The following is a 13,507-nucleotide window of genomic DNA, read 5'->3' as shown; positions in this document are numbered from 1 at the left end:
CTCTCCCATAACATAGCAATAACTGACCCTGTTTCAGGGATGACCCAGAAAAGCAAAATTGTTGTTTCTGCAAAATGCCCAGTGAACCTTTTGGGCAGAGATCTTATGCAGATATTTGGCATAGCAGTAGTACCGACTATGCAGGGTATGGAAGCACAGTGACAAATGGATACTTTTGTGGTGCAACCGGAGGGTGAAACATTTTATTGGTACAGCCAGGACTTAGTTACGACTGGTCCAGGGGCAGTAACTGAAGAACTGATGAACGTAGCCATCAGTAAGTCCCCCTCCCTTGACACTGATAAACAGCATTTGTTGCACTGTACTCTGTATTATTGTAGCACACCAGGACCTGATAAGGAATATGAGCAAGAACTGTTTAAAAACCATGCAAACAGATTAGTATTACGTAATCTGTACTGGGACACAGAAGGGAACAGTGTAGTTAGCTGTTCATTGCCCCAGGAATTCTTTGCACTCTATAAATCTAATTGATTACCACATGTTAGTTTAACTAAAGATAAGAATGTGAAATGGGCAGATCTTGGAGAAAAAGTCACCAAGTCGGAAAAACAAACAGAGTTAGAATTGTCAGAACAGGGAGTACAAAAGCAGAGGTTAAATTGGATAACGCAGACACACCCAGCTGTACACTTGCAGTCTAGCGAGGACAGCTGATTAGCACTCTTACTAGTAGAGGAAGAAAAAGCTTTATGGAGCATACCAGAAACTCTCTGGTCAACAGGGAAATCAGATGTAGGACTAATTCGTACAGCAGGACCAGTTACTATTACGCCAAAATCAGCATTCAGACCTCAAAAGAGACAGTATCCCTTAAGAAAGGATGTAGAAATAGGAATCAAACCTATAATAGCAGCTTTACTTAAGGAAGGAGTACTGGTAGAATCTCCCGATTCACCATGTAACACACCCTTATTTCCTGTTAGGAAAGCAAACGGAGAATGGCATATGGTCCAAGACTTACAAGCTGTAAATGATGCAGTAATACCTAGAGCACCTACGGTGCCAGATCCACACACCCTATTGAATGATTTAAAGCCTCAACAGAAGTATTTTTCTGTAGTAGATATTAGCAATGCGTTCTTTTTGATACAGATACACCCTCACAGCCAACATTGGTTTGCATTCACATTTCAGGGGAAAAGGTATACATGCACGCGACTCCCACAGGGGTATTGTGAAAGCCCAACAATATTTGCACAAGAGATGGCAAGCAACTTGGCAGGATTTAGCCCACCAAGAGGCAGCCAAATTTTACTTTATGTGAACGACATCCTGCTGGCAGCCCCAACCCAGCAAGAATGCAGAGAAGATACCATAGCATTACTACAATTTCTATCCATTCAAGGACATAAAGTAAACAAAAACAAATTGCAACTTTGGAAAAAGCAGGTTAAATACCTGGGATATGTAATATCCAAAGAAGGCAGAACATTAGATGAAGATAGGAAAATAGCAATTTTACAAGCACCCAAACCAACTACCAAGAAGGAAATTATGTCCTTCCTGGGCACAACTAATTTCTGTCGGAGTTGGATTCCAAACTATGCCTTTGAGTCTGCTCCATTGACCAACTTAATATACAAGAAGTCTATGGCAGCACAAGATTTATTGCAATGGACACCAGAATCAGAATCAGCTTTCTGCAAACTGAAACAACTGATAGCGTCCTCATTAGTTTTAGGATTACCAAACTATCATAAACATTTTTTCCAAACTGTAGATTGTAAGCAAGGTTACATGACATCATTGTTAACACAGCAACATGGGGATAAGCAATGCCCCATAGTCTTTACCACACAACTTATCTGCACAAGCAGCAGAATTGATTGCTTTGACAAGGGCATGTACCTTGGCAAAGGGTAAATGTGTGAATATTTTTACTGACAGCCAGTATGCTTTTTCTACTGTACATGTTTTTGCACAACAGTGGAAAAATAGAGGAATGATAGCATCTACTGGTAAACCGATTAATCATGCGCAATTTATTTTAGATTTGTTAGAATCTATTCAGTTACCTAAGAAAGTAGCTATTTGTAAATGTGTAGCTCATACCAAGCAACATGATAGGATTTCAAAAGGTAATGCGAGAGCTGATACAGCTGCAAAGCAGGCAGCTTCAGCTTCAGAAGTATTTCTTTTGAGTGAGGAATTACATCCTTCTGAGATTTTAGATTTAGAAATGTTAAAAACAATGCAGACACTTACTACAAATGTAGAAAAACAGAAATGGATAAAACAAGGAGCAATTCTTGAGAAAGTGCTGTACATCTCCAAAGAAGGAAAACCAATTTTGTCGTCTAACTTGTTTAGATATGCAGCTTTGTTGCCATGTCTCAACAGGGGGGATGGTACAGTTAGTGAACCGACTGTTCACTGCATATGGATTTACAAACTACACAAAAAATGTTTGTGCAGCATGCCATGTTTGTAACAGGCATCATGCACAAGGGGCACTGAAGCCTAAGCAAGGGAGTTTCCCAACACCACCGTACCCGTTCCATACTATTTGTATGGATTTCATGGAACTAAACAAATGTGAAAATAAGAAATATTGTCTTGTCATTATAGATATGTTTTCCAAATGGGTGGAAGCTTTTCCGACCAAAAATCCAGATGCAGCCACAGTTGCAAAAGTCCTTGTTAAAGAAATTATTCCTAGATTTGGCATACCGGAAAAGATCTATAGTGACAATGGCACACACTTTGTAAATCAAACCATACAACAGTTGAGCCAATATTTCGGAATTTTTTTAAAGAACCATTGTGCATACCACCCCAATCCACAGGATTAGTAGAGAGGCATAATGGGGTTTTGAAAAACAAACTTAGGAAATTGATTAGTGAGACACAGAAGAACTGGGTGCACTGCCTGCCTCTGGCACTGTTGAGCATGAGAACTGTTCCAAATGCAAAGGGGTTAACTCCTTTTGAAATACTGTTTGGGAGGGCATATTATATACCTCAGTGGAAACCTCTCATGCCTGCAGACCAGGAGGCTGACAGTTCACTTGCAGAATATATGAGATGACTTTTAAGTAATAAACAACTTTTGCAGTTAAATTATGTTTCAGATAAAGAACAAACCAGACCATCGGAAGCATCAGTAGTCCCAGGCATGTGGGTCTGGGTGAAAGTTATCAAGAAAAAGAACTAGACCACACCGAAGTGGGAAGGGCCGTACCAAGTACTACTGTCAACACCCACTACAGTCAAGATTGCAGAGCGAGCGTCCTGGATTCATCTGACACATTGTAAATTGGTTAAAAACTTTGAACTGGACAAAAAAACTTGTTACTGTTACACAAGAACAAAATGACCAGATACGGAGCAAATAGAAATGCTGAATAACCTCAGAAGTATTGCATTATCATTCTGTTGGCCATACTGATAACATTAATCTTTTTGTTGTGGCCTTTCCTTTTTCCAGCCACACAAGCTGAACTGAATAAACGTGAATCATTCATAGACTGGCATCCAAACTTTAACACTTACCAAGCAATTAAATATGTGTATGCTGAAACTTTTAATGTTTTGAATTGCTGGATCTGCATGACTATACCAACAGCATATGGGGGATTATTAATGACTGCTGTTCCCCTAGGGGTCAATGAGACCTGGCAAAATTTGCTTTTTGATACTATGACTGTAAAATCACAAGACAAAATAGCATTGTACCTGCCTGTTACTCAAAAGGGAATTGTATGTTTTTACAAAAATGATACTGTTCAGGTAGGTTGGAGTAATTGTAATGTGACTGTTCCTTACAAATGTTATACCAAAGCCAGTAATGCAGGTTATATCTGTGATGCAAACTATGACTCATATCTTGAGTCGATCCATAAAACTATTGATGAGATACAACGTAATCCTGTTCGTTTAAAACAACTATCTATTATTGATAAGAAAATGTTTCATGCAGAGCAAGTGTATATTAATACAAAAGTAGAGAATTGTTATTTTGTTTGTGGGAAAAAGGCATACAAATGGTTACCTGAGAACTGGTCTGGCAGTTGTTTTTTGGGTTACCTGGTTCAGGCCATATGACACACTGCAGTCTTGCCTCAGGGAAAAATTTTAAATGTCAGAGAGATCACCAAGAAAACCGGAAATCCAATCAGAAGGCCTAAAAATCCAGTGGGACGAATCGAAGCAGGCTGGAAAAAACATAATTCCATGAAAAACAAAGATAAACTGACACACATGGACTTGAGTGACACTATTATATCGTGGGCAGGTATAGCCTTTGCATATGGCGCAGTGAAATCGATTTGGGAGCTGAGAAAACTGTCCAAACTTCTCAAAGCAATGAGTAATGCAACTTTTTCTGCTCTCAAATTAATGACTGATGAACTGAATGCTATGAAAACTGTGATGCTTCAAAACCGCATGGCTCTTGACTTCACCCTAGCAGCAAAAGGTGGTACGTGCACTTTAATAAAAGAGGAGTGCTGTTCATATATTCCTGACAACCAGCATGAGATAAATGACCATCTTGAGGTGATTCAGCAAGTGTTGGCCATGACCAAACCAGACCCAAACCCACTGATGGACTTTTTCCAGAATTTGTTTGGGGGGGGTGGGGTAGCATCCTAATGAACATTCTGATTGCCATTTGTGTGGGATTACTCCTATTAGGAGTGTGTGTTTGTTGTGGTATTCCCTGCATGAAAAGATTGATCAAAGATTTTATAGACATGTCAGTTTCTGAGACTTTATATCAAAGTACTGAAATTGAAGAACTGTTGAAAAATGAAACACTTTCATAAGTTTAAACCGAATGACTCTCTTAACTGCACATTCTGAACAGAAAGAGGTTAGGAGAAAAAGCAACTGTTTATGCTTTTGAAAATAGAACAAAAAGCATTAACAGGGGGGAAATGTTAGAAAAATATGTATTAATGTATATGTTTAGTGCTTATTAGAAGCTAAAAGGGTTAACACATTTCATTCTATTTTATGTAGTTTAATTCTGTATGAAATTATAAGATGCTTTTTCAAACTGCAGTAGGCTTTCTGAAATTGCAAGATGCTCTCTGACCTAGTATTTGCTAGCACAGCAAAATTCATGTTTATGCCTTTTGGAAATGTACTGAGAAGCAGGTGATTATCTGCTAGGTCAGGAAAATGAATGAATAGTGAATGAATAGAACAATACTGTTTTCTATAATGTGATTGAATATGAACAATCAGCCCTGTTCATGTTATGAGAACATGCACAGCTGCGGAAAAGAAGAGATACATCAAACAAAGACTGCTTGAAGAAATGAACTGTAATCTGTACTTGCTTTGTGCTCGAATTAGCCATAGTACCTTGAATGGTAACATTGCATAGTGAGAAAGTTGTATCTGACTAGTGGTCATCAAGGCCATGTTGTTTTTCTTAGGAAGTTTTTTTGTAAACTTGATATGCCAGCAGAAAATCATGGACAAACAGCTGCTGTGAAATAATATTGAAAGAACTTGTGATTTATTATGTCAGCTTAGTAGGCAATACCTTGTAAGAAATGTATAAGAATAGCTTCACTTCCTGATTCTAGTTAGACAAACTCTGTATTAGCATATTTTTGTCTCATTGCTGCAAGATTAAAGTGCCTTAACCTGAACCTGCCGTGTGTTGATCATTTTGAAGTTATTTTTCCTTTGACATACCCTTTAATAAAAAATGATACAGTATGGGATTTTTATCTGTTAACAAAAACTTCCAATGGAAAATATCATGAAACTACTTAAAGCTAGCAATACATATAACCTGATAATTAAACAAGTCTTATACCTAGTAAGTACTGTAACCAAAGATATCAAAGTAGTTGAGCAAGATGTCAAGTTAGCACAACAAGTTCTAAAATTGCTCTTAAGTAAAAAGAAAATGATATCAAATACATATAAATTAATAGCAAATATTAAATATCAAAGTACTATTCTCTTTTCAAAGTTTTGGGAAAGAAAAGATAACACCATAACAGACAATCAGAAGGAATTAGCTATTAGAAATACTATGAACCTGACATCATACAAAAAGTTAATATACACACAGATCATGATCTTCAACAAAGCCTAGCATACACCTGTCCACCTTAACAAATTCAACCCATCCAAGACACCCTATTGCTCCTTCTGTCCTAACAAAGAGGCAGATATCCTCCACATCTTTTGGAGCTGCAAAACAGTCTATAAACTATGGTGCTCACTTAGATTCCTTTTAGAGAAATCAGGGTATTCAAAATTCACGTTGCCATGGGAAACAGCTATACTGCATATATTCAAATGCAATAATAATAATAATTTCTTTAAACACATTATAATAACACTCTGCACCCTATTAAATGCTTATATAGCAAAAAACTGTATAGACAGATCAAGACTAACCTGATCAGAATACAAAAGCATGGCAAAAAAAAACATATTAGCCAAGAAGCTTTATACAAAATGTCAGAAGAACCAAACCTACTATCAAAGGTACTGCAAAGCATTAACTGATATTCTGTCATAAACAGTATGCTAAATACTAATTATATAAGGATAGTAAACACATCACTTTGTTGAGATTAGTAACCACAATAATTAAGATGACATATTTGTATATATGTATATACGGTTTAGTAGAGTAGATTGTTATCATTATATAGGTTGATGTTATACCTCTAATATTGCTCATAGTTGTAAAATAATGTACAAGAGAATTGCTACATGATAAAAGCTCTTGGACTAACTTATAGTATAACCATATCCTCGTAGTAACACAAATGGTAATTCTACTTAATTTGAATGTTAATGAGTAAAGTGGGCAATAACTATTATTACATGCTTATGGTATGCACTCTGTAACATCAACTGTACCACATGTATATGTCTTGTTATCTTTTTCTGCATATTTTGTGAACAAATATTTAATAAAAAGAAATTTGATAAAAAAATAGTTTCTACATAGGCAAGACTGAGAGGCATTTGAGAAGGCATATATATGAACATATGTATGAAATATCTAGGAAAAAAGATACTAACGCACTGTATAAACATCAGAGGGAATGCCCAGATAGTAATTTCAAGTTTTACATACTGGAACAAGTGAAACAAGATGTAAGGGGAGGTTTATGGGAGGTCTGCATAGAATATACGGAATTTTATTGGTAGCTAAAATTGGATGGAACCAAAAGACCCGGTTTAAATGCCCATTTGAGTATCAATAGTGTGTTAAAGTTAAGGGCAGCTAAATGATAAGAATAAGCAGCATGTTTTAAAACATGGTATATACCTTTTTGGCACTGAATGTTCTTTTAATTTATACTGTATGTACGTTTTATCTGACTTAGTATTAATTTTATACACAATCATTAATAGCAAAAGAGGGAAGTTGATTAATGAATTTGTAATTCATGACATCAGTTTAATTAATATTAATAAGATGTATTCATTGGGGAAAATGAATTTGAATGGTATAAAAGAGGCTAGTATTTTTTGATTTTTATGTTCTGATGAAGCTCGGGAGATTCCTGGGTGAAAGTGCTTAACCTGATACTGTTTTTATCTGCATTTTGTCACTTTATTTGTGGAATAAATTGATTCGTGACTTGGAAGTGGTGTTTTTGCCTACTACTATATAAGGGTATCCTTACAGATAACTTGTGTCCATAAAACATTGCATTACTGACATGTATGAAGCTTTATAAACACTGTAAGCAGATTGGACTTGCTGTTGCACATCATTTTACACTATACACTGTACATACTGTTCAGACTACTGCATGCTAGCATATTTATGTTAGTATATCCAGGCATGACCATGCTGCATGGTACTGCATCTACCTGTGCTATTCAAGACGAAGTCACAATGGCCAGGTATTTTTGCAACTTCAAAAATCTCTAAGTCTGGTGGTAGGTCTGGAATCACCTGCATGTTCTTCTGCAAGAGTTCTTTTCTTTTGTTTTTCAAACCCATGGGGGTTACTTAGCTTGGGCTGACTATTGAGAAATGAGGCTCCCCTAAGCCTCCCTCTACCTGATGGTACAGCTATTCAGAGTCACTCAAGAGTTAGCCTACTTATGTTGGGGTGCAGTACAGAAGGAAATTGAGCTTTACAGCCATCACAGGTGCATTCATAGGATGTCTTGAAGCAGTGTATGACACTTTGCACCTACCTATATGCTGGCATCATTCAGAAAGTGATTGAGAGCTGTTAGGAATGGGCTTCTCTTTAGCTGTGTCCCTGCCCACCATATGCAAGTAGCTGCATATTTATGTGGCTGGATAGGATAGTGAATCTCTATAATGTTCACATGCACTGCATTATCTCTCGTGTGTGTGTGCATGTGTGTGTGTGTGTGTGTGTGTGTGTGTGTGTGTGTGTGTGTGTGTGTGTGTGTGTGTGTGTGTGTGTGTGTGTGTGTGTGTGTGTGTGTGTGTGTGTGTGTGCGTGTGTGTGTGTGTGTGCGTGTGTGCGTGTGTGTGCGTGTGTGTGTGTGTGTGTGTCTGTAGTGAGAGAGAGCACATATGTGTACATAAAACTATAAATAAGAGCAAAGTCAGATAAAAATCTATTTTGTCAGTGATACAGTTCATGGGCATATCACACATGAACACTGTTTGTTACATTGCCACTTTAATTACTCCAAAATTTTGTTTGGTGAATATCCCACTTTTTATGTAGGGAAGAGAAGCCATCAGCTTAAAGAAAAAAAAAAGGTGACCACTTACCTGATGTCAGAACATCAGTAGAAACTGATAAAACAACTATCAGGATACACCACGAGAATCCAACTTGTAGATGAAAAAAACTTCTTTATTCCAATAACAATAAAGGATGAGCGCTTTTGCGTGCTTTACGCACGCTTCATCAGATCCATTGAAATGCATTTCTTCTTCTCTTATATAGTAAAAAACATCTAATTAAATACAAACAAACCAATAGAAGCTCATCATCATTAATTGAAATTTAAAATCACATGCAGCAGATTCTGACTCCTACTGAAACACACTGACCTAACTAATGTCACCAAATAAAAAAGTACGTCTACACAGTACATTACTCATCGTACAAATGTACATACATCCAGACATCATAACAAAAAAGCACATGTAAATAAAAATATATGTGAATATTAATAATAAAAAATAAAAATAAAAACTAACGAACAAGCACATGAGCAGCCACAAAAGCCATCTGTCATTCTCATATGCAGGCTGAAGTAGGAAATATAAGCAATACAGTAAGTCATCTTTCAAGAACAGTATACTAATCGCTGGCTTCTCCTGTTATACAACTTGCAAATAGCAGGCTGGAGAACTTGTCAAGGTCATTTAATCTAGATAAAAACATACCAGCCTTACTAAAAATCGCTAAAATCTCCAACACAGATATAGCTACTGTTCGTTCTGGTTCATTAATCAGAAGCTATTGTCAAAGTGAATAAAATAGACGAAGCAAAACAAATGTACAATCTGAACACTCTTTCATATATCATTCAAGGTAATATCCCAAAAAAACCGACAAGCAACAATCACGCCAAACAACAGGAACTTAATAACTGTGGCAGGTGTCTAACATCATTCTAGTACTAAACAAAACAGATAAAACACAAAATAGTGCTTAATCTCTACCTCTAAGAAGTACAACAGCAAACAGCAAAGGAAACATGTTGAACTATTCCATCACCTAGTCAAAACAATATCTGTTGACTGAAACTTATGACTTCTTATAGATGTTAAATGTTAAAAGCTAAACATAGCGTACCATACTGAATCTATAAGACGCGGCAGACAACGTCAATATTTGCATATTCACAAAAACCATGACGTAAAGTCAGGAACAAACCATCAAGAGTCAATAGTTAGATAAACAATTAAATGTTAATGTTAAAAAACAAATAATGACCTACATTTATCACTATATAATCAATAGACAGATGTTAAATGTCAAACATCAAATAACAAATGTCCTACTGTCAGACATCGGACTTTATGTATTCCATGTTGTTGTTCCAATATTTAATGATTGTTTATTTATGTAACAATCAGACCTTTCGTCTTAATTAAATAAAGAACCTGTACTACTTGGAGCACAACAATTAACATTCATGACTGGTGTTTTTCTATATAGCAACCCTAAGATATATTACATAGAAATCCAAATAACACTTGAATCTAAATATAAATGTAAATATAATAGCCCTAGAGCCTATTAAAGTCCATCTATAAGACCAACTCAAAAATAAAAAAATAAAAAATAAAAACAGAGCTGTGACTAAATGATTTCTTGAGGTAGACAGATGTAAAGAATCTCAACTGTGTTCAAGGTCAGATGTATAGTCTGTATAAAATCGCTATTACTAAACCAAGATGGATAAATAAACAATGTCTCATCAAACTGGATCCTGAACCATAATGTCTAAATTAATCAAAAGTCACAAGGTCACAGTGACCAACCCAACCTGTTGTTAATTAATAGACATATAGTCCTCTCTAACTCTATGTATAATATGGATGTTCACCTGTATTCTAGGAGGGGTTTCAAGGAGACATAGTTATTGATACCAGGTTCCCTATGTGCTCCTGAACGAAAAATCCACTCTAACTCTAATCTAGCTAGGTAGTTGCTGTTGTTACCCATCCTGGGATTAGTTTTTAAAACCTGTAAGACTCTAAACCTGAACTCATGTGTAGGGTTCATATTAATATGTTTTGCCAACGCATTCCATTCGTTGTTTTTCCGAATATCATAGACATGATTGTAAATGCGTTCTCTCAGTCTCCTCTTAGTGAGTCCAATATAGAACGCCTGACAAGATGTACAATTGGCCATATATATTAAGTTTGTAGTATTACAATCAGTGTATCTATTAGGTTTATACTCAAAATAACCTCCAGGATGTTTAAAATGTTGTATTGTCGTAATATATTTACACATCTTGCATTTTTTACATGGAAAGGTACCATGTGTCTCCACCTCACTCTCTCTAATATTGAAACTATTATCCAACTCCTTGGAAAAAATCTCTTTCAGGTTATCACAAGTCCGAAATGTAAAGGATGGTCTATCACCTACAAGTGACTTTATATCATCTGTCATCGTGAGTATGTTCCAGTGTTTAGTGATTATATTTCTAATCCCACCATTGTCATTAGTATATTTCAACATAAAAGTGACCTTCTTATCATTGGTTCCTTGTGTGCTGTAAATTCTTTCATATTTTCTAAACCAGCTCATTCTATTACCTTTAACTGTTCCTGAATTATGTTCTGAGGGAACTCGTCCAACTGTAAGTGGCACTATATCCCGTCTTATATCTTTAATCAAAGTTCGATTATAGCCCCTCTCCAAAAAAAGTGACTCCATAATATCAGCTTCTTTTTGTAGGATGAGGGGATCCTTACATATCTTAGTAATCCTCGAGAATTGGCCCCTTGCAGCCCCAGAAAATACATGCCTGGGGTGCATGCTGTTGTAATCCAGCATTGTATTTCTCCAACATGTTTTCCTAAACAATTTTGAAGTCAACCTCCCTTCACTACAATGGGGTTACGCCAGGCTCAGAAGGAGGATAGCTCCCCTGATGTAGAAGGAAGTAGTAGTCCACAAAAAACACAAAAATTGACAGGCCAAAAAAGAGCCATAAAGATGATAGAGTGGAATACTGAGGACAAAAAATATGTATTGTTACTATAATGCAAGAAGCCCACAATTTCTGTATAGAAGATATTCAAAAAAGATTAAGAGAGAAATTAGAGGAAAGGAAAATACTTGCACAGTAAAACTGTCAAAACTTTAAATACAAATTTGTATTCATTAATACAACAGATTCATGAAAAACATTATATAGACCAAAAAATCTTGGGCCATTTAGAAAAAGAAGTGACTGAGGTAGTGTGAAAATATAAATAACAAAACCTATAGATTTTTGAAAGGTATAAAAAGAAACATTTATGAAAAAGATTATATAGACCAAGAAATCTTGGGCCATTTGGAAAAAGAAGTGACTGAGGTAGTGTGAAAATATAATGAACAAAATCTAGAAACTTTGAAAGGTATGCAACAGAAATATGGACATAGGAAAGAAAGGGAGATCTGATATGGTGCACTATTTATGCAAAGGATAAAGGTAAACTAATCAGGACAAAAAAGCAGCCCCAAAGATATTTGAAGATAAATATAGGCAAAGGTATCCAGATATGGAAAATTTCACAATTCAAAAATAAGATCACAAAGATAGCCAAAGTTAAGCAAATGGAAGCTGAAGTTATGGAATAACTGTAAAGTGATGGATTTAGTGTAGAAAGTCTAACATAGGTTATGTCACAACATAATGGAACAGTGAGTCTCCAGAGTAAGGAGAAACAGGTGGAGCTGGAGATCTGAAGAAACATGGACATAAGAAAGAAAAAGGGATTTACTATGGTGCAATATTTATACAAAAGAGAAAACAAATCTAATCAATACAAAGAAAAACATCACCACAGATATTTGAAGAGAAATACAGGCAAAGGCACCCCAATATGGACATTTTTACAATAAAAAAAAAAGAAGAAGAAAACAAAGGGGAAAGTAGAAAAGAAGTTTAGTAATGGAAAGTTAAAGAAGAATAAATTGAAATTATGGATTACCTGTGAAGTGAAGGATTTAGTGTAGAAAATCCAACTCTGTTAACATCACAGAATGATGAAACAATGAGTACCAAAATTAAGGAACAGCTGGAATAGAAAGCATCCAATCAGTTGCCGGATGAAGATACTCAGGAGCCTTCAGAAGGAAACCAGTATATCAGTGCTGTAGAAAGATATGCCAATGAGTTCCAATATGAAAGAGTAATGGATCACACAGGATACAGCTGAAGAGAATATGTCATAGAAACATGTTCTGGAACGTTCTGTAGAATGCCCACAGGAAACAAAGAATAAAGAATGTGCCCTCCATTTAGAAGGAAAAGATCTAAGGGGAAGAGTTGCTTGATGTAAAAGAGATGGATAGACATATTAAGATTAATAAAGGAAATAGATTGCAGAAATTCAATTAGACCCAAAATGTTAGAAGTCTGATAAAGCAAATGAACACAGTAATTAAGACTATTAACAGCAATTCATGTGCTATAATAGAAGTAAATAGGATAAACTACCATGCAGTTAAATTAATAACAGATACAGTTTACTACAAAAATACAGGACAAAAAGGAAAGGAAGGAAGGAAATCAAATGTCCTCATGGAAGTATTGAACAGATAAGACTATAAAGCAGTTAGGGCAAGAAGTTAGAAGAGTAAAGAAAAGGGAACAGAGCAACAAAAATACTTAGAAAGATCGACATAATAAGAGCAATGAGCAGTATTAGAACAGACCAGAATCTATCATAAATGTTTGCAAATAATAAACTAAAGATATCAACACAAGCAGAAAAACTTAGAAGATATACATTGTAAATATAGAGGAAAAGTACAAGATAAGGAATTCAGTCATGAACCAAAATAGTTTTATAGAGAACTGGGAAACATAGCAAAAG

The sequence above is a fragment of the Protopterus annectens genome, chromosome 2.part2 (assembly GCF_019279795.1).
Source record: "Protopterus annectens isolate FY-2018-M chromosome 2.part2, PAN1.0, whole genome shotgun sequence".
In the NCBI taxonomy this organism is placed as follows: Eukaryota; Metazoa; Chordata; order Ceratodontiformes; family Protopteridae; genus Protopterus; species Protopterus annectens.
This window is presented reverse-complemented; position numbering follows the sequence as displayed.